This window comes from Candoia aspera, chromosome 7 (assembly GCF_035149785.1).
Source record: "Candoia aspera isolate rCanAsp1 chromosome 7, rCanAsp1.hap2, whole genome shotgun sequence".
NCBI classification, from domain to species: domain Eukaryota; kingdom Metazoa; phylum Chordata; class Lepidosauria; order Squamata; family Boidae; genus Candoia; species Candoia aspera.
The window spans coordinates 29,582,455-29,604,094 of record NC_086159.1 but is presented as its reverse complement, the minus strand read 5'-3'; positions in this window follow the sequence as shown (position 1 = coordinate 29,604,094).

Genomic DNA, 21,640 nt, shown 5'->3' with positions numbered 1-21,640 from the left:
AGCGGTACTGGGTGCCAGTTTGCTGCCGGGTCCAATTCAAGGTGTTGGTTATCACCTTTAAAGCCCTACATGGTATGGGTCCAGGTTACCTGAGGAACCACCTCACCCCCATTACATTGACCCATCCCACCTGGTTAGGCAGAGAGGGCATGTTATGGACCCTGTCCATGAGGGATTGCCGATTGGCAGGGTCCAGGAGGAGGGCCTTCTCTGCCGTGGCCCCTGCCCTTTGCAATAACTTACCCCCAGAGGTGAGGCTGACCCCCACTCCCCCAGCCTTTAGAAAGGGAGTTAAAACCTGGCTTTGCCACCTCACTTGGGGTGAGAGGGAGGACAGTAGATCGTGGAGGTGGCTGGTGCTGGGATGTGGCCCCTGTAAATTCCATCACAACCATCTTGGATTTTATATTTTATATTTTATATGGTATATTTTACATTTTACATTTATTATATTATATAATGAATTTTTATTCTTTTATTTATTGTAAGCTGCCCAGAGTTGTCATTGAACGAGATTGGGTGGTAGATAAATCAATCAATCAATCAATCAATCAATCAATCAAATAAATAGTGCTTTAGACAGGTTAGATAAATAATAGAAGAAAATAAACCCACTCCTATGTATATATAAAAGGTGCCTTTTCCAGATATAGGACAGAGGGGGTAAGCTATCTGAAGATGTACAATGTTACTATGGGAAGCGTAGCATCAACACAGTAGGATAAAACCAATGCAAAAATAATTCTGCCATGCTATTGAGCCTACTCCAACCTCAGTCACTGAGCCTTGGTGGCCTAGACAAGGCTGTGGTTGCAGACTGATTAGCAGGTCTTCTCCGTTGTTTTTATTTGCCTGCTCTGAATCTTGAGGTTGAGGTGGCTGTGATGGAGGTAGGACCAACAAGTCTTATTATTCTTATATGGAACTTTGTATTAATGCTATGACAGTCGTGCAATTTCTTTTCTAAATGTCAGGTTGCCTTGGGACTGTTGCTGTGAATGGCTTGTAAAAGCACTACAGAAAACTAAGTAAAGGTAAAGGTAAAGGTTTCCCTTGACGTAAAGTCCAGTCGAATCCGACTCTAGGGGGCGGTGCTCATCTCCGTTTCTAAGCCTTGGAGCCGGCATTGTCATAGACACTTCCGGGTCATGTGGCCAGCATGACGACTCGGAACGCCGTTACCTTCCCGCCGAAGCGGTACCAATTAATCTACTCACATTTGCATGTTTTCGAACTGCTTGGTGTGCAGGAGCTGGGACGAGCAACGGGAGCTCACTCCGCCGCGCGGTTTCGAACCGCCGACCTTCCGATCGGCAGCTCAGCGGTTTAACCCGCAGCGCCACCGCGTCCCTCTCAGAAAACTAACTAAGCACTTAAATTACATATAGAGATAGCTCTGCTGCCAATATGACATAACTATATGAACACTTACATATTAATTTGTGCAAAACTGCTATATCCAACGAAGTAATTAGTGTTAGTTGAAAAGAGAGTATCTGTCCTGACAAGCAGGAACCATGCCGAGACGAAGAATAAGTCTCTAGTGTTTTATTACTGCTACAGTAGACAGAAAATCCTACCAAACTGAAGAAGCGTGAGAAAACCCACACAGATAAATCCCAAAAGTCAAGGCGGGTCTGTTCTGTGTCTCTTTGAATGACAGTTCAAATTCTCTCTACTACGCATGTGTTTTCCCCCCTGGATAGGGGCCCCCTCCTGCTCACCATCGGTGCTCATGACAGTATCATTCCAAGTTTATACAGTCTGAGGATGATAATTTATAGGGCTGTGAAATGATCCAGATTTGAAGTGGAAAACGTGGTTCAGAATGCACGTGATGCTTCTTGACATCCCCTTAAATCAAATGTCTTTTCCTGGGATTGCACAGGAGAGCAGCACAAGCCCATGAAAAGCGGCAACTTCTTTAAGGACACTGTGGGTGCCAAGTGAGTGACATCAATCTTTTCCCCTTCAAAACTGAATCACAATCCTAAAATTTTATATCTTCGCTTTCCTTCAGCCTAAAAGAGCTTACAGTCAACTAAGACAAAGGCTGGACTAAGAATGATTGGCTCAGTGAGTTTTCTACATAGTTCTTATACCTAAAAGGAAGAAAATGCTAGAGGTGGCAAGGAAGGCATCATGCTTTGTGGACACTATCGGTCATATGGACCTTGACAAGTGTTCCCAAACCCTTACTGGGGCTGCTTAGTAGACTGGATTTTTTATTTAGTTGTTATTAAAGCAGGGCTAAGAAACTCTGGCCCTCAAGGTGTTTCTGTCTGCAACTCCCTGCATTCTTCATTTTTGACCCTGCTGTAGTTTGGCAATATTGGGAGGGCCGTGGTTTCTCTCTTACTGAATAAATGTATCTAATTTAATTAGAATGTTGTCTGGGATTTTTTTCCCTTCTCTCTGCAAGCAGCTTAATTTCTTTAAAGAAAGCTAAATGAAAGTTTAAATTATGGGGAAGTTATTGCTTTTGCTATTGGAAAAGAGATGCAGAAGTAATGCAGATGCAAATACAAATAAAGTCAGAGACTTTTTGTCTATCTTCAAAATGACAAGAAGAATTCATACAAAGGAGGAACAGTTTCAGATGTTGCCACAAATGGCTATTTACAGGACTACAGGGCAGGTGCAAACAGAAAAGACAATTCATATTAAGGACCAAGACTGATATATCTAAATTAGAACAGAAAGAAAAACTTTTAATTCCAGTTTTCATTATGCAGCTAAGACTGAATCCTCAAAATTGCTTTAGATCACTCAAGAAAATTCCCAAATTCAAATCAGATGAATTGATAAAAAATATTGACGCTTTAATGTTTTCACTCAGCTATTCTACTTCTGAGTGGAAATTCCATTCCAGCACTAGTGTCATCTAGCATCAGCAAGAAAGCCAATATATGTCTTCATGAATTTCCCAATGAAATAATATAGAAAATGTGATATTTGAACTATTGTTTAATTTGTTAGTTTTTGTGGTGTTCTGAACCATTAATTGCATAATTTGCATGTCTGCTTGATAGTTCTTTACAGTCTAGTCTAACGCATATATAGACACTTACTGTCAGGCTCTGCCTGAGACCCAGTAAAAACACAGACGCTAGAGTAGACTTAGGTTCTGGTTTTATTTGGGAATAGAATGCATGCCCTTAGAAAGCTGAGAGTGAGGGGAGCGCGCCGGAACGGGATTTAAATAGCCTGCTCAGGTCAGCGCTCCACCCCACCTTACCCCAGGTGCGCCCCACGAGTCCCAACAGTTCGTCCTTGCCAGGTGAGAGGTCGTCCAGCCCCCTGCGCCCCGGGCATTGCCTTGATCGCCTTCCTGTGCGGTGATGATCCATTGCCGGGCGATCAGGCTTCTAATTCCTCGAAAGCCCGGGCACGCCCTTCCGAACCTCGCCTGTTCGGTTGTTATTCAATTTCATGTCAGTTTCCTTTTATTGTTGCTTCCTGGGCTGCCAGACTCGGTCGTTACATAGTTTCCTTAAACCCCTTACTTCTATTTGTGTTTTTCTATTGCCCTTGCCTTATCAGCTCAGGACCCATATCCCTGTATTGTCATGCGAGCCGTTGCGATGTCGCAACCATCGCAACGGCGATCATGACGCTTACATACACGGGTGTGTGTATACACATATATACACAGAGAGGGAGAGAGGGATTAAGCTATTTCATCAGAACCATGGACAGGAATCACCCATGAAAATGCAGGACACTTCAGTTAAGATTGCTTCCCAGCATCCTTTGTTCACCAAGTGAAGGATGGGTTCATGCTTTCAAGGATGCTTCTGAAATTTTCTGTATCTTTCAGCTGTAACGTCAATGTGAGAAATCCCTGTATATTTTGATGTTGTTCTTCTGGAGGTGGTAATTATTTATTTATTTTATTTATTTATCCAATTTGTCCCCGCCCACTCCTCCCTTTGGGGGACTCTGGGCGGTTTACAGTAATCAATTAAAACAACAATCATGCAATGAATAAAATATACAATATAAAATTACAGTAATAAATAATATAAAGAAGAGTAAAAAAATAAAGAAGTCCAAGTGGCAAAAGAATCTAAAGCAGTCCAAGTGTGGGAGGAGTGGTCTATAGCAGCCATCCCCATGTAGATCTATTCCCCTCTCCGCCCCAAGCGAAGTGGGAGAACCAGGTCTTCAGACTCCTCTGAAAGGCCAGGAGCAATGGGGCCAACCTCACCTCTGGGGGAAGCATGTTCCACAGGGTGGGCGCCACTGCAGAGAAGGCCCGCTTCCTGGACCCTGCCAAACGAAGTCTTAGAGACAGGGTCCGCAGCATGCCCTCTCTGCACGATCGGGTGGGACAGACTGATGTAATGGGGAAGAGGCGGTCCCTCAGGTAACCTGGCTCCATGCCAAATTACACTTACAGAGGCAGAAAGGGAGGAAAGTAGTGTTCCATGAAGGAAATCAGTCTTCCAGTGGTTCATGCATCCAAGACAACAATTTAAATTTGTCAAAACTTTGGATCTTCTCATCATACATTAAAGCCAGTATTTCACCATTTGGGAACCACACACTGTATCTCTTCAATGTATAACCACATGTCTGCAGAAAACTTTAAGCTGCTGTCACTTTATTTCTCTCTCTTGAATGCATCTTTATTGTAATTCAAGAACTGACATCATCATTATGTACTTTTCCTGATTTCCACATTTGTTTATTGTCCAGACCTTGGTCTCAAAACAGCCATGTATCCATAAACTACGGAATCTACAAAATAAGATTGTCCAGCCTCTGCTTAAATACCTCAAGAGAAAGAGAACCCATCACTTCCCAAAGCAGTCTGTGACACTGTCACAACTCTTAGCATAAATTGTTTCCCTGAAGTTTTAAATTTTGGTCCTAATCTGTCTTTGAATAACAGAAAAGAAGTTTGTTCCATCTTCTGCATGACAGCCCTTCAGGTAACTGAAAACTATGGTTTCTCTATGTGAAATATCTCCATCTCTTTCAACTTTCCATCAAAAGATAACTGTAATCTACCTGTCTGTTGCAAGTTGCAACAGTTGTTCTGATATCTGCAGCTAATTCATACTTCTAGCCTGGGACACTGCTTTAAGTTCCTTTGCTTTACCCTTCCTTGTCACCAGTATCCATACACAAAAGAAAACAGTTACAATATTAAATTAGCTGGCCAGCGCAGGGAAATCTTCACTCCCATCTTTCTGAACCCTGAAAGAACATAACTCAATCTAATGAGTTCAAGAATCAGAGACCCAAATAAAGTCAAGTCTATTTTTTATTTCCCCTTCCTCTTAGCCTATTTAAATATTTGTCATTCTTCCTATTGAAGAATAGATGCCAAAAAGTGAATCAGGAAGTCCCAAATTCCAGGGGGTTCCGGTGAAGGAGCATGGTGGCAGGATGAACACTGTGAGAGCTCAAGATTTTCAATACCTACAGCGCAGAAAAGAGGTGGTTTTGCGGAATCAGAGAGATGAGCAATCCACGGAGACAGCGCTAGAAGAAGAGCGCTGCCAGCGAAGAGCTTCAGCAGCTTCGGAGCGGCAGGCGAAAGTTTCAATTTCTTCTACTTTCACTTTCGCCATAACAAAAGCAGCTGGGAAGCCTGGAAGCAAGATCTGTAGAGTCCATGTGAGTAGCCTAGCTTTCTAGGCAATTCTGCTGCCCCCTTCACTTCTATTAAAGAACAATAAGTGCTGATTTAAAAGAAAAAAAGAAGAAACTTTCTAAGTGGGGAAGAAAAGGAAGAAAAAAGGACTTTGTATCTATGGGAGAAAAACCTTTATAGTAAGTCTTCATTGGGGAAAAAAAAGAACTGGATTAATTAATTAATTTTCTACGCCATATTGTAACACACTGAAATTATATATAAGTTTATTTTGAATTGTATATTTAGAAATTGTTGTCAGGGCCAGCCTCGCTTCACAATAAGACACAGACTCACTTAATGGGTATTAAGGATTTCTGGTTTATTGGAATGATAGCTGACAGAACGAAAAACGGGAACGGGGTAGGTAGAGTCGGGGTGCCCCTTTTATACCCCCCTGTATTGCCCCGGGCTTCCCCACCCCTCAATGCCTCGATCCCTCTTGATGGGACCCTTGATGGCTGCTTGGGCGTTTTCCCCGGTGTCTTCTTTGTCTCCCTGCGACGGTTGTGTCCTCCGGGGCACCATGTGCGTCTTATCTTCATTCCTCTGACGTCTCTCTTTTCAGTTGCTTATGGGTCCATGGGTGTGGGTGCCTTTGGGTGCTTGTGTTAATCCCTGGTTTGATTATCTCCTTCCCCTTTTCCTTAATGATCATGATCCACGTTGTGAGGCTCTTTATGCCTTGCAACGAGGTCATGACATCTTCAAATATATGGAACTGACTCAAAATGTTAACATGAATATATAAACTGTAAATAGTAATTATTCTCACTATATAATTTAAATGGAACCATAGAAGTTAAATTTAGAGTAATGAAAAAAAAAGATGTTAAGATATTTAGATATACCGCTTAGAGAGTTGGAAACCTGAAATTTTTTTTTCTCTTTCCCTCTTCTAAATTTTTTTCTTCTCTTTCTTTCTTTCTTTCTTTCTTTCTTTCTTTCTTTCTTTCTTTCATCCCTTCTTTTCTTTCCTTTTTTATGGTTTGTACATAGGTGTCTCTTATGTTTAAATTTTTTTATATAAGTAATTTAATAAAGTAAATTTTAAAAAAAGAAAGTCCCAAATTCCAGATAATCCATGCAAAAGACATTTACCAAATCCTCTTTTAACTATACCTCTCCATGCTTTTCTATCCTTGCAAATCAACTTCACTTCTGCCATGTCCAAACTTAGCTTCATGCCATGCCTTTTGTTTTTAAATTTCTCACCTCTCAACCCTGAGTTTCTCATTCTTCCCCTTCCTGTTAACCCATCCATTCCTTTTTATATTTGTTTTGTGATTCATTACCCACTCATCATCTTTAAAAAGTACCTTTACCTCAAGGTACTTCTTTCATATCTTTCACTCACTTTCATATTCAATCCACATGTCTTCAACACTGTTACAGTATTTTATGTCTAAGTCTTTGTAAGATTTTGTTCCCTTTTATTCTTGCTACTGTAGCTTTAAGAAGAAAAGTCTGCTCTTCTTTTCCATTGTTTTACTTATGGCCATGTTAAGTTTTAGAAAGGGGCAAGCCTTCTTCCTCTTTTTTCCTTCTTTCTTGTTCCTCTACCCCTGAATTTTCCTCCATGCCTTTCCATTGTTATTCCAATGCATCCTCAGTATTACTAGATCTTTTCCCCATCAATGAAGAGATTAAATCTCTTTTAAGTCTCTAAGATGGCTTTTGTTTTGTTGTTGTTTATTTGTTTCGTCGCTTCCGACTCTTCGTGACCTCATGGACCAGCCCACACCAGAGCTTCCTGTCGGTCGTCAACACCCCCAGCTCCCCCAGGGACGAGTCTGTCACCTCTAGAATATCATCCATCCACCTTGCCCTTGGTCGGCCCCTCTTCCTTTTGCCCTCCACTCTCCCTAGCATCAGCATCTTCTCCAGGGTGTCCTGTCTTCTCATTATGTGGCCAAAGTATTTCAGTTTTGCCTTTAATATCATTCCCTCAAGTGAGCAATCTGGCTTTATTTCCTGGAGGATGGACTGGTTTGATCTTCTGGCAGTCCAAGGCACTCTCAGAATTTTCCTCCAACACCACAGTTCCAAAGCATCTATCTTCCTTCTCTCAGCCTTCCTTATGGTCCAGCTCTCGCAGCCATATGTTACTACGGGGAACACCATTGCTTTAACTATGCGGACCTTTGTTGTCAGTGTGATGTCTTTGCTCTTAACTATTTTATCGAGATTTGTCATTGCTCTTCTCCCAATGATTAAGCATCTTCTGATTTCCTGACTGCAGTCAGCATCTGCAGTAATCTTCGCACCTAGAAATACAAAGTCTTTCACTGCTTCTACATTTTCTCCCTCTATTTGCCAGTTATCAATCAAGCTGGTTGCCATAATCTTGGTTTTTTTGAGGTTTAGCTGCAAGCCAGCTTTTGCACTTTCTTCTTTCACCTTCATCATAAGGCTCCTCAGTTCCTCTTTGCTTTCAGCCATCAAAGTGGTATCATCTGCATATCTGAGATTGTTAATGTTTCTTCCAGCGATTTTAACTCCAGCCTTGGATTCCTCAAGCCCAGCATGTCACATGATGTGTTCTGCATACAAGTTAGGAATATTAGTGAGCTCATATCTAGCTGATCTGTGGGTCTTCCCTAATCTCTTTAGTCTGATCCTAAATTGTGCAAGAAGAAGTTCGTGATCTGAACTACAGTCAGCTCCAGGTCTTGTTTTTACCGACTGTATAGATGTCTGCCACCTTTGGCTGCAAAGGATGTAGTCAATCTGGTTTCGGTATTGTCCATCTGGGGAAGTCCATGTATAAAGCCGTCTCTTAGGTTGCTGGAAGAGAGTGTTTGTTATGCACATTGAGTTGTCTTGGCAAAATTCTATCAGCCTATGTCCTGCTTCGTTCGTCCATGCTTACCTGTAATTCCAGGTGTCCTTTGACTGCCCACCTTAGCATTCCAGTCTCCCGTGATGAAAATAACATCTCTTTTAGGCGTGTTGTCCATTATGTGCTGCAGATCCTCATAGAACTGCTCTACTTCAGCTTCTTCAGCATCTGTGGTTGGGGCGTATATTTGGATCACTGTGATGTTAGATGGCTTGCCCTGAATTCGAACTGAGATCATTCTATCATTTTTTGGATTGTATCCAAGCACTGCTTTAGCCACTTTACTATTAATTATGAAGGCTACTCCATTTCTTCTGTGGTCCTCTTGTCCACAGTAGTAGATCTGGTGGTCATTTGATGTGAAGTGGCCCATTCCAGTCCATTTCAGTTCACTGACACCCAGAATGTCTATCTTTAATCTTGACATCTCACCAATAACCACATCCAATTTGCCCTGGCTCATAGCTCTTACATTCCAGGTTCCAATGGTGTGTTGATCCTTAGAACATCGGATTCGCTGTTCACCACCAGCACTGTCGGCCGCTAGCCGTCCTTTCGGCTTTGAGCTAGCTGCGTCATCACGTCTGGGGCTAGTTGAACTCATCCTCTGTTCCTCCCCAGTAGCATTTTGACCATCTTCCAACCTGGGGGTCTCATCTTCCGATGGTATACCGACATATCTCTGGTTGTACTGATCCATTTAGTTTTCACGGCAAGAATACTGGGGTGGGTTGCCATTACTTTCCCTAGGGATCGCATTTAGTCTGACCTCTCTGTCATGACCTTCCCGTCTTGGGTGGCCCTTCACGGTTTAGCTCATGGTATCATTGAGGTGCTCAAGCTCCAGCACCACAACAAGGTAATGATCCTTTGCTGAAGAAGATGGCTTTTACCTGATCATAAACATACTTTGTTTTAAATTCCTCCTGTTTACACTGTTAACAAGGGTCTATATCTGTTAAATACTGTGAATCATTGCATCTGGCTCTGTCCTTGATTACTGTACTGTTAATAGCTAAACCTCCTGACTACTAAAGCTCATCAGGATATTCCCTTTGATTTCCTCTCCTTTGTTTGTATTGTCTTTTTGACTTTAGGCTTACTTATGCACAAGCTTTGGGGCTATGCTCTGATTTTCTCAAATGGCTAGCTAGTACTATTTCAAATTGCAGATGGGAAAAGGGAATTCTCCCTTTAGTGGTGTGTCCCAGATCACCTCTACCTCCTTCCAGCAATCAACTATTTCTAACTACACCCACAAACATGTCCTTTGCTAATATCACTCTGGTTGCCAAGTTAGTATTTACACCAAGAGGCACATGATGACCTGGCCTTCCATTTTGCTATAGCCATCCTAGTTCATCGCATTCATTTACTGCAAAATTTGAATTGTTTCTGTTCTTGAACACTCCTTGCTTTTATACAATTCAGAGTCAATTAGGATCTGTAAACATTCCTAAGGGACAGGTAGAGTATATGTGCTGCCAAAGCGAGCACACTAAGGGACAGTTATAAAGCTTAATTGCTGGGAACAACTGACCTTGGCCTGCAATCTCTATTTTTTTTTGCTTTCAAGTTCCCCAAGGTTGTACTGTGAATTATATTATTATGAGTTGTCAGTTTTCAGCAAACAATAGAGAACAGGTATATTAGTATGTAGCCAGTTTGGTCTAGGGTTTAAGGCAATGAGCTAGAAACCAGGAGACTATGTGTTTTTGTCCCACCTTAGACATGAAAGCTGGCTGGGTGACCTTGGGCCAGTCACTCTCTCTCAGCCCAACCCACCTCACACGGTTGTTGTGGGGAAAATAGGAGGAGAAAGGAGTATTAGGTATGTTCGCCACCTTGAGTTATTTATAAAAATAATAAAGGCAGGATAGAAAATAGATAAAATAATAAATAAATATAATTAAGCCTATGTTAGTTTTAATGCATCTATCAATCTTAAAACATAGGTGGCTTGAAAAAGAAAAAAAAAGGGTTGGAAAAACTCAGCCCTGTCCCCTCTACTGACACATGTCACTGCTATGCCGTCTTTGACTATTGGTGTCAGCCCTTCAGGGTAGACCATGTCAGGAAACAGACTGCACAAGGAGTACTGGAACTCAACTCTATTGTTGGAGGGTATAAAAATAGATTCTTGAAAGTCTGATAGTTTCCCTTTACCCCCCTCTTATACCAAACCAAATCAAGGTGAAGTTATCTTGAGTTTCTTTTCACTCCTTCTTCCTTCCTAGAGATAAGTTAATGCTTAATGATTCTTGCATTCCTTATTCAGATTTATTTCCACAGTCCTCTGCACCACCTTCCTCGTCAGACTCAGTCTCCCCTCCCCTAACAAAAATGACACTTGCAAGTTACTATGGGAACCAGCTCCAGACTTACTTCCCTCACCTTCAGTTGTCAGCTCCTCTGTGATAACACTTCCATCAGGATTCATGGATGGCCATTCAACTTCACAATTATACTGTTATATGCACCAAAGACAAACGATGAAGTGGTTGATGAATTCTATGGAGGATTATAACAAGTATTTAGATCAAATAGTTCTAAATACATTGGTGACTGCAATGCAAAAGTTGGAAAGGAACCTATATCGAAAACTGCTGAAAAATTTGGACTACAAACCTATGATGATTCAGGACAATGGCTGATAGACTTACATATAGAAAATGGGCTGAGCATTGCTAACACATTAGGTCAATAACATAAAAGATGGCTGTACACTTGGATGTCTCCGAATGGACAACACCATAATCAAAGAGATTACATATCACGTAGCAAAAGATGGAAAAGCTCTACATTGAATTGCAGAACATTGCTCGGTATTGACCATGGATCAGACCATTAGCTACTAAGAAATATATATCAGGCTGAAAAAGACTAGAAAAGTTCCAATTCCAATGAGATATAACCTAGGACCTATTCCAGAAGAATGTAAGATTAAGGTTGGAAACAGATTTTAAAAACTGGACCTAGTGGACAGAGAGCCCAAGGAATTGTGGGAAGTAGTTAAAACATTAAGCCAAAAAGCACATAACAAGAGCCAGAAGGAAACAAATAACGTAATGGCTATCAAACAAAATAATAGAAATACCGAATGAAAGAAGCCCTGGCAAAAGCCAGAGGAGATTTTGGGAAAGCTAGACAATTTAGTACCAAAATTCCTATGACAGGCGATAAGAGATAAAGAGCTGTATCTGGACTTTTATATGTAAAATAGAAGAAAATAATTGAACGGGAAAAACAAGGGGACTATTTAAGAAAATGAAAGAAATCACAGGAACATTCCAACCTCATAAGGAACAACCATTGAAAGGAGTTAATGATGGAACATAACAAGAAAAAAAAAGATGGAAGAAATGCACCGAAAACTTGTACAAGAAGACTAACTTAGATGAGATCATATTCAAGAGAAAACAATATGAGCAGGAACCAATGGTGCTTGAGAAGGAAGTCAGATGGGCTGGCAAATAGGAAAGCCCCAGGTGTCATGAGTGAGGATGGCGAGCAGGGGGCTCCCATCCAGACTGTCAAGCGCATGCGTAGCACTGAGGAATTGGTCAGCCATTCAAAGAGACACCGATCGGGCCTGCCTTAACCTTTGGGGTTTATATGTCTGGGTTTTTCCCACGCTGCTTCAGTTTGTTAGGATTTCCCTGTTATGTAGCAACAATAAAACACTAGAGACCTGTTCCTTGTCTCAGCGTGGTTCCTGGCTGTTAGGACAAAGGCTCTGCATAGTTCTTTGAAGGGGTGCTTCACTTCAACAGAAGTGAAGCACCTGTCAGCCCCACTAGTTACCAGACCAGGAAATCAACTCCACAGAAAGGTTAAAACCATTTTTATGGAGATTGACTATAACAACAGAATCTTGCAAGTATGATTGTCCTGTATCTCCTCCCCCTTCTTATACTTCAGTATTGTCATGAGTAAGGATGGCGAGCAGGGGGCTCCCATCCAGACTGTTAAGCGCATGTGTAGCACTGAGGAATTAGGTAGCCATTCCAAGAGACACAGATCGGGACCGCCTTAACCTTTGGGGTTTATATGGCTGGGTTTTTCCCACGCTTCTTCAGTTTGTTAGGATTTTCCTGTTATGTACTAGCAATAAACATTAGAGACCAGTTCCTTGTCTCAGCGTGTTTCCTGGCTGTTAGGACACCAGGGGTGGACGAAATCTCCACGTAGCTCCTAAAGGAGGCCAGCATGGAATGAATAAAAATCATGACAGCCCTTTGTCAACAAATATGGGAAAAAAACAGCATAGCCCAAAGACAGGCAAAGTTCTGTCTATATCTTAATCCTGAAAAAGAGGGATTTAAAGGAATGTTCTAATTATAGGACAATAGAGCTAAAACCACATGCCAGCAAAACACTGTTGAAAGTTCTAAAAAATAGATTAAATTCCTTTGCAGAGATAGAAGAGGCAATTGAAGAAGAAAGCTTCAGAAAAAGCAGGAGAACATGAGACCATACAGCTAACATTAGGTGGATGATGGAAACAGCAGGAAAATACAGAGGTGTTTAAAAGTTTGTCAACCCTTTTAAATTTTCAATATTTCTGCATAAGTGTCATGTTCCCCATTGCAAGGCATAAGTGCATCACAACGGGGAACATGCACATCAGGAAAGAGGAAGGGATAACCATTATCCTTTAAAAACAAACATCATCCCTTAAGCACCCAAACCCATAAATGAATCAACAGTACAATAGAACCGCACCTCGGACAGGATCTGGAAACCATTAGCAGATCAGGGGAACTCCCACCCATTACCCCGGGGGACGCACCTGCACCGGACGAAGGCAAGGAGACAAAGGGGAACGTCGGAGATCGCCCGAATCACCCATTGTCGGACCCATACCAATGCTAATCACCCATCCGGACCTGGCTTGGGGGACAATAGGGGGTGGAGGAGAACAAGGTCCGCCACTGGGGTATAAACGGGAGACCCCGATACCACACCCGCATTCCCGTCTTTTTCTCCGCATGCATTCTGCTTCAATAAACCCGGAAATCCTTAAACCCTTTAAGTGAGTCCGTGTCTTATTCGGAGCAAGGCTGCCCTGACAATAAGTGTGACCTAAAACATGATCTGCTCTCCACACAAGTCCTATAACTAGATTGTTGTTGTTTATTCGTTTAGTCGCTTCCGACTCTTCGTGACTTCATGGACCAGCCCACGCCAGAGCTTCCTGTCGGTCGTCAACACCCCCAGCTCCCCCAGGGACGGGTCCGTCACCTCTAGAATATCATCCATCCACCTTGCCCTTGGTCGGCCCCTCTTCCTTTTGCCCTCCACTCTCCCTAGCATCAGCATCTTCTCCAGGGTGTCCTGTCTTCTCATTATGTGGCCAAAGTATTTCAGTTTGGCCTTTAATATCATTCCCTCAAGTGAGCAGTCTGGCTTTATTTCCTGGAGGAATAACTAGATAGAGAACCCAATTAAACAAATGAGTCAAAAACATTATACTTGTTCTTTTATTTATTGAGGAAAATGATCCAAAGCTATATATTGTATGGAGGGAGGGATAGACTGCACAAGAGCAAGTGGAAGAAGAGTGACTCCTTTGAGATATCGTGCTGGAGAAGGCTGCTTCATATTTCACGGACAGCCAAGAGAACCAAGAGTTCAATACTAGAGGACATCAAGCCAGAATTCCCACTGGAAACAAGGATCGTGAAACAAAAACTGTCTTAGTTTAGACACAGCATGAGGACTGATGCATTTATGGGAAAGGTGATAAAGCTGGCCAAGGTGGAGAGGAGGAGATAAAGTGAATTTTATTGTAAACCACCCAGAGTCCCCCTTTTAGGGGGAGATGGGCGGTGATAGAAATGTGAATAATAAATAAATAAAGTGGCCAACTGCACATGAGATGGATAGACATAGTACAGGAAGCCACACAAATGCACCTGCAAAAGACAGGATAGTTTGGAGAGCTTTTATCCGTACAGCCACCAGGAATCAACTGTGCCTCAGCAGAATATAATGACAAAATTTGTGTCAAGCAATTTTCTATGAAAAGTATTTGTGATAAAGACTACCAAGTATTTTGAGCTGTAATGTTCAATTATAATAATTAAAAAATAAAATCCTACATCTTTAATTAAATTTAAAATCTTGATGAATTCACCAAATACCCTTAAGATAATGCAGAGTATTAAGAGAAATCACTTTATTAAACCAGCATATACATTATAAACCAATTTTATTTTAGGGAATATATAATGTATTATTAGTTTTTTCCCTTCTGCCTTATTTTAAGATTTGAATAAACATTTGGTGATTTATTTGGTGTTCACTTTTCTTTAGAAACATAAATCCAACAGCTGTTAGTTATGTCACATTTTCAGTATGTAAAATATAGCAGTGGTTTAGAAGCAAAGTTGGATAAAAATAACCAAAGGAAGCTTATTATCAAATTGAGATGTACTTATTCAGAAAAAGATGACTTCCATAGGAAATGATTGCAACACATGAAGCATATAGAATGCACTGACACAGTCCTCATCATGGACTATTAAACATAAAATACTGTTTACACAGCTTGCATTGCAATCCATGTCAACTTAATAAAATAGAAGACCTTGAATATAATACCTGAATTTGCAAATACCTACCTTTGCAATATTCTTTGCAAAGTCAAAGAAGTGGTTATAACCTACAAAAACATTTGGACAACCAAGCTTAAAAAAACCTTTTACATTGGTTGCTGATCCACTGATAAACCACATGCACTGAATTCTGTAGGGAGATCCATTGTTACAGCATGGTAAATTAGGAACAAATTAAATTCAGGAAAAGGAAACTTCTTACAATTAGTGATTCAGGAGATGTCTGCTATGGTGCCCAGAATGTTTTATAGCTATGCTTTTATTGTGGAGAGTATTCTGATTTTTATCATTATGGGTCTACAGCTCAGCAAAATTTTGTGTGGTCATCAGTACAATCTGATGTTTACTCAATTCAGTGAGATTCTCACTTGTTAAGTGTTACGCACTTTCAAAGAGCTACAGCAAATGAAGTTTATAGGTCAATAAGAATCCCTTAGATCACACAGAAATTCAGCAGTGTGATTTAAAAACCAAGCAAATAGAATGTCAACACAAATGAGTGTGCTAAGCCTCATCTAGGCTTAGCAGAACTATTTTCCTAATAGCAGAAAAAAAATCACACCCTGCATCCAACCATCCCAGCAAAGAAATAGGACTGGAAATATTGGTCCTGTCCAACCCTGATGTCATCATTACCACACACCCCAACTGTTCCCTGAGAGAGAGAGAGAGAGAGAGAGAGAGAGAGAAAGATTCCTCAGCCTCAAAAAGTTACCAGCCCCAGGTTTATGGCTTATGGCACAGAGTTCTTCAAGGCTGGAAAGCAACAGTACTACTAACATGCTTAGAGAGGCACCTCACTTTTAGGAATTCTCAAACCTTGTTTTCTTGTGTGTTTTCTGAAATCAAGATCACAATGCAAGAGATGCATCTGAATCTTAGGTGGTTGAAGCCAAGGTTTATCAGGTGAAGAAAACAAGCAGTTCTTATGTTTCCAATTAAACAGCATTCTGTGAAAATGTTTCAGAAGTTCAGAGATCTTTAAGGATCTTTCATAAAAAAGATAATCATAGGGTAACTAAACAGGTTCCATATACAGTATAAGACTATGTAACTGAAAACTTATGGGAAGGGGAAATTACACAGAACAACCCTCTTCTCAAACCATTTCATATTGTCTGCAGTTGGGGATAACACATTTTAGCAATTTACTAGACAAGGAAATTTCAGTTGGTATGCGTTGCATAACAAGTAATACAGTACCTGCTAAAATTCCCTTTCATACGCAACAATGTTCTTTCATGCCTGACCATTTCAAACACAGAATCAATTTATACCCCAGTTCAGCTCCTCCTCCATTATAACTTCTGTTGACTTCAGCATTTAAGAATAAACTGAGAAATTGCTAAAGCTACATCAAATTCCATTTCAAAACAGCGCTTTGGAATATTCAGGGGCAAAAATGTAACACCCATCTATGCTCTTTAAACCAGCCTCATCTTTCTTGTAAACTGGTGGTTGCTTTTAAGAGTTGTGGACAGGTTCTACATTTGCACTCCTGCACACTCTGAATTACCTCTTTGGAAACAAATTCAAAACACGGCAGTCCTAATGCTTTTTAATTATCCAATTAATGAGCATTTTCCAATGTGAAGTTTGGAATGTTTGTTATTAATACCATGGTCTATCTAACAGTCCTGTATACTGCCTGTTAATAGGTAACAAATAATTTTTTTTTCAGTTTTGGTCAGCTATGGTGCTATTAAAGCAATCTGTAGACAACATGTTTGGGGAATAAGCAAACCCACTCCCACAAAAGAAACTGGGGTCACTAATGGCAAAGAGCTGATTTACTTCCCATCCCAGTGTATCTCTGATTGCATAGTTTGATTTTTTTTCTCTCCTATGTAAACAAATGTTTCTATAAATTCTTACCTGTTATACTTGGAACCTGTGAAAGTAAGGCAAAGCCTGTCCTCCATCACTTTTAAATGTTAAATCCTACTAAGAATCTTGTTCTCTAGCCATTATAATAATAGGCACTTTTCCTAGTTCTTATTCTCTAAGAACTTTATAGAAAAAATAGTATTTTCCAATGATCACCTGGACTTAATGTGCTTTTAAAACTGTGATTTATTATGCACAGCAGCAAGAAATTTGGAATCTGCCTCATTTATGCTAAATTATCAGAACTCTGTATTTATAGCCATTTTGTTAAGCAGAAAGGAAAGGTGGCATATATAGATTAGCTTTGCCCTCCTCACAATCAACTCTACTTTATTGCATAGAATTATCAAGTGATTTATAACACCCTGCATTCATGCCCAGATTATAAAGGAACTGAAGTAAAAAGGTCAGCAGTTACTTACTGTCATTGTAGCACCTTGAAATCAAACAATCAGAGGATGTATAACATAGAAACAACTGTATATTACTATTTTTAGATGATAACTGCCTTAACAGCTCCCCTAGTTACTATTTTATGCCTTAGGATTACTATACGCAACAATGATTTGAGAACCACAATTTCAAGCACCAGATACAGTAAATAAAGTAATTTGACCAAGGACTCTTTGGCATTTGAAGAAGAATATGCAGCACTTATCTCCTTCCATCTGTAATTTTTAAAAAGTAGTAAAAATGTATTTTTCAACTCCCTTTACCTGGCTCTGATAAAGACCACAATGTATATGTCTCCCTAGGGAAGGCATTCCACAAATATGGAAATGCTAATGAAAAGTCTGGTCTCAAACCAACTTGTATTAGATGTTATATCATACTATATGCTATATAAGTTTCCAAGGTCTACTTTGGATGAATGGTTGTGGCAATTAAAAAAAAATTGAACACGCATGTGAATAAAAACGTGAAGGCTCCAATTCTGTGCATTGTTTTCTGAGAACAAGCCCTACAGAACAAACTGAGCTGAATCTAAATCGTCATGCATACAACAGAACCATTGAAATCAGTGAGACAATTGGTTCCACTGACTTCAGATCTACTCTATGCATTACTAAAGATGAACCCAGCACCGCAAGGGCTACTTTCTAATAAGTATCCTTAGCATAATGATGTAAATTTTTATTTATAAAAAGTCACAATATGAGTGTCATCTCCAGCAATTTTATGGATATTAGCCAACAAGCTCTTACAGTGTGCATTTGACTTTTTAAAAAATGGGTAAACAAAAGTAACAAAAGATAATTCTTTATCCTGTGGTTCTCCCTCTCTCTCTCTCTCTCTCTCTCTCTCTCTCTCTCACATACACACAGAGAGTAACTGCATTGTGAGATTTCCTTGTATCTGAAGCACCATTTTTGAAAATATCACTTTTGTTCTCTGAATCTTCTACAAGCAAGTGACAACTTATTCTTTCAATTGCAATTAAATAATGCTTGGGAATTACTCTTGATATGCAAAGATTCTCAGAAGCTCAGGAGTAAACAGTTAATTTATTCTTCACCACAAATACAGCCATCAGGGTTCTCTTGTGATGTTTCATATTATCAGAGATTCCTTTGCCTGGACTGAAGTCCAGACTCGCCACTTGTATTATGTGCCAGATGATCAGTCAAGAGAAACTGCTGTTGTAGACAAAATTAAATGGTAACCAAAAAGGGTTTCCATCCATTTTGCTTTCTTGTATAGGAAGGAGAACAGCTGAGCTACAAGTTAATGTGGGAAGAAAGGAGGAGACAGAGTGGAGGCTGAGAGTACAGAGGCCAATTTTACAACAGGGAGTTTCTTGTTCTTCTGCTATTCTATAATATTCAGGAACTGTAATAAAAGGACAGCTGAGATTCCTTCTAAATTAAATTTAATATAACATTTGACCACGTTAAGGCTACATAATAAAACACTTTTGGAGTTTCTGATGGTCCAGCAGTTCACTAGGCACAATAGCAAAATTCTAGCAGCCTTCCTCAGGCCCAACCTGGTGGCCATGAGGTATGTTAAACTGCAATTGCAATAATTCTTAGTACAGTTAATTGCCATGCTGGCTGGAAACATTGAGAATTGTAAACCGAAATATCTGGAAGATGTGAGATTGGGGGAGGCTGAACTAGGCTACTGTGTCATGCCATGGGTGAGCTCAGTGCTTTTCTCCTTCTCCCCCTCTGCTTTATCCTACTGGCACCGGCACCACCACAAAAATCCAGCTAAGGAGCTTTAAAAATGTTACCAATTTTTGTGAAAGGCTGTGTTGTCAAACTGCCCCTCTGGCCCAGCTGTAAAAGATCTCTATCATCAATCCTACAGACTTTTTTAGAGTGACTGCTAATACTTTCAAGGCCTATTAGTAACTACATTTTAACAACAACAACTGCAGTGAATGGGGTAAATGAGGCAGGGGCAGGAGAAGGAGAAAATGGAAGAAATATTGTTGTTTCTTTATTGCTGCAGGGATATAATAGAACATTGATCCTGATTGCTGAGTGTGCACATGGGGGAAATTAAAGCCTCTTTCCACTCCAGTGATTCTGTGGCTGTGTTCACATATTACACTAATGGTTTGTTTAGCTATGATTGATTGAATAAATCACAATTGGCTGGGTGCACATAATATGCTATGCCATAAACCCTGCAAAGCACAACATGCTAACCCAACCAAACAGGCTACCGCTGCCTGCCCAAATGCCAGATAGACATATGTGAATGGTATGTGTGCATATGTAAATGTGCACTGCTTCAGATTTATCTCTAAAAGATAGCGTAAAGAAGTGTTTACAACATTTTACAGCAGCCATGCTTTTCTTGGGGTTGCATGTAAGGCATAGCTGCTTTAAGATGCTGCAAAAGGTGCACTCCCATGCGCTCTGAAGCACCTTTTAGAAATCCAATCTAAAGTGCTGCCCAGCCCTAGTATACATCAATGTGTTTGCACATGCAATTCCTAGCTATCAGCTATCTATAGCCTTTCAAACTAGAAAGTATTCTGTCACATGAGATGGAAGAAATAATTTGCAAGATTAACTGCCATGCTAAAGGTATTTTGGATAATTTGTTTGCACTTCCACATAGCCACCAACATCACTCCTGAGACTCTATGAACCAGTTTCACAATGGCCAACAATTGTCCTCAGCGCAGCTTCCAGGAAGTCCAGATTTACAAAAATCCAATACAAATGTGCACCGGTTTAAAATGTCCACAGTAAACATAATTAAAATAAAAACTGTAAACAATAAAGAGGAGGAGTAAGAAGACATACAACCAAAATACAAGACAAAATTGAAGTCAGTAGTTAAATTGAAATTAGAGAATAGTAACAACTAACTGCCCAATGCTCTACAGAAGAGTTCCACGCTACCAGAACATTAAGAGAGATTGTGCAAGGCTTAATTCCAAGGGGAAGCTGTTCCATAAGAAGCAGCAATTTAGAAACAGTACCTTCTGGCCTCCATTCCCCTGACCTCACAAAGCTGGGGTATGATTAGAAGCTTCTCCCAGAAAGAACCTACTGGATGGGCTGATTCAGGTAGGCAAAGGCCATGCTGCAGGTACCTGTATGCCAAGCCTTATAGGGCTTTGGATTGCCCTTAGAAATTCAGAGCTCAAAGATGGATGTAATATAATGTTGGCAGGATCTGCCAACAATCAAGCCACTGCATTTTGTACCAGTTGCAGTTATTGGGTGGCCTTCAGAGGCAGCCCCATGTAAGCAAGTTGCAGTAGTTTAATCATGGAGGGAGGGCAGGCATGGTTGTCATGTTGCTTCCCTCAGCTCACCAATGAGGAGGAATGCAAAACCCAACTTCCTGCATGTGCACCACCCCTGTCTTTGCTTCACTGTGTTTAGAGCGGGGATGGGGAGGAGGGTAAACAACGCTTTGCAGATTTGTGAGGAGGAAAATTGTGACAGCTCCAGATCAGCCCTCTGCTTCATTTAGGAAACCCAGTAGAAAAACTCACTGACAGGAAAAAAAGATGGATAAGATAATGAAAATTGGGTGAGATGGAAGTTCCTGCCAATAGGGATATGGCCACGCCAAACTTCCACAGGGCTCCAGCATTCTCAGTTTCAACATGGAATGTTTGGAATTCTGGAGCTGCAGCTGAGCTGGAAATAATTTGGTTCAGCTGCACAATGGTGATGATGGGATGGGATCAAAGAGGTGAAGTGTCAATATGGGACAAGCACCAAAACCACATGTAGAAGTCTAAAGGAATTTAGATATCACCTTGGGGAAAGTAGGAAATAACCATTACAGAAAAGATTATGCAGTCCAGAGACTGAAGCGAGGATGAGAAAGAAACTCAAAATCAACTTGCCTTGATTTTGTTTAGTACGGGATGGGACAGAGAGAAACTTGGACAAGCTTTCAAGATTCTGTTACACTACCCTACAACAATAAAGTAACATTCCTGGAATCCTTGCAGTGACTGTTTCTGGACTTGGCTGTGAAAGGCTGACAAGTGTCCTAACTGTGAAACTTTTCTCTGCCTTTCTCAGTCTTGAACTGGAAGATACAAGGGTCAGGGAGGATGTTTGAACAATGCATCATAGTAGAAGTCACTAATGGCACTGGACCTTCTTCCATTGTGCAATTCTGGAATATATAATTCCTTTTGAAGTTCTCCAACAACATTGGACT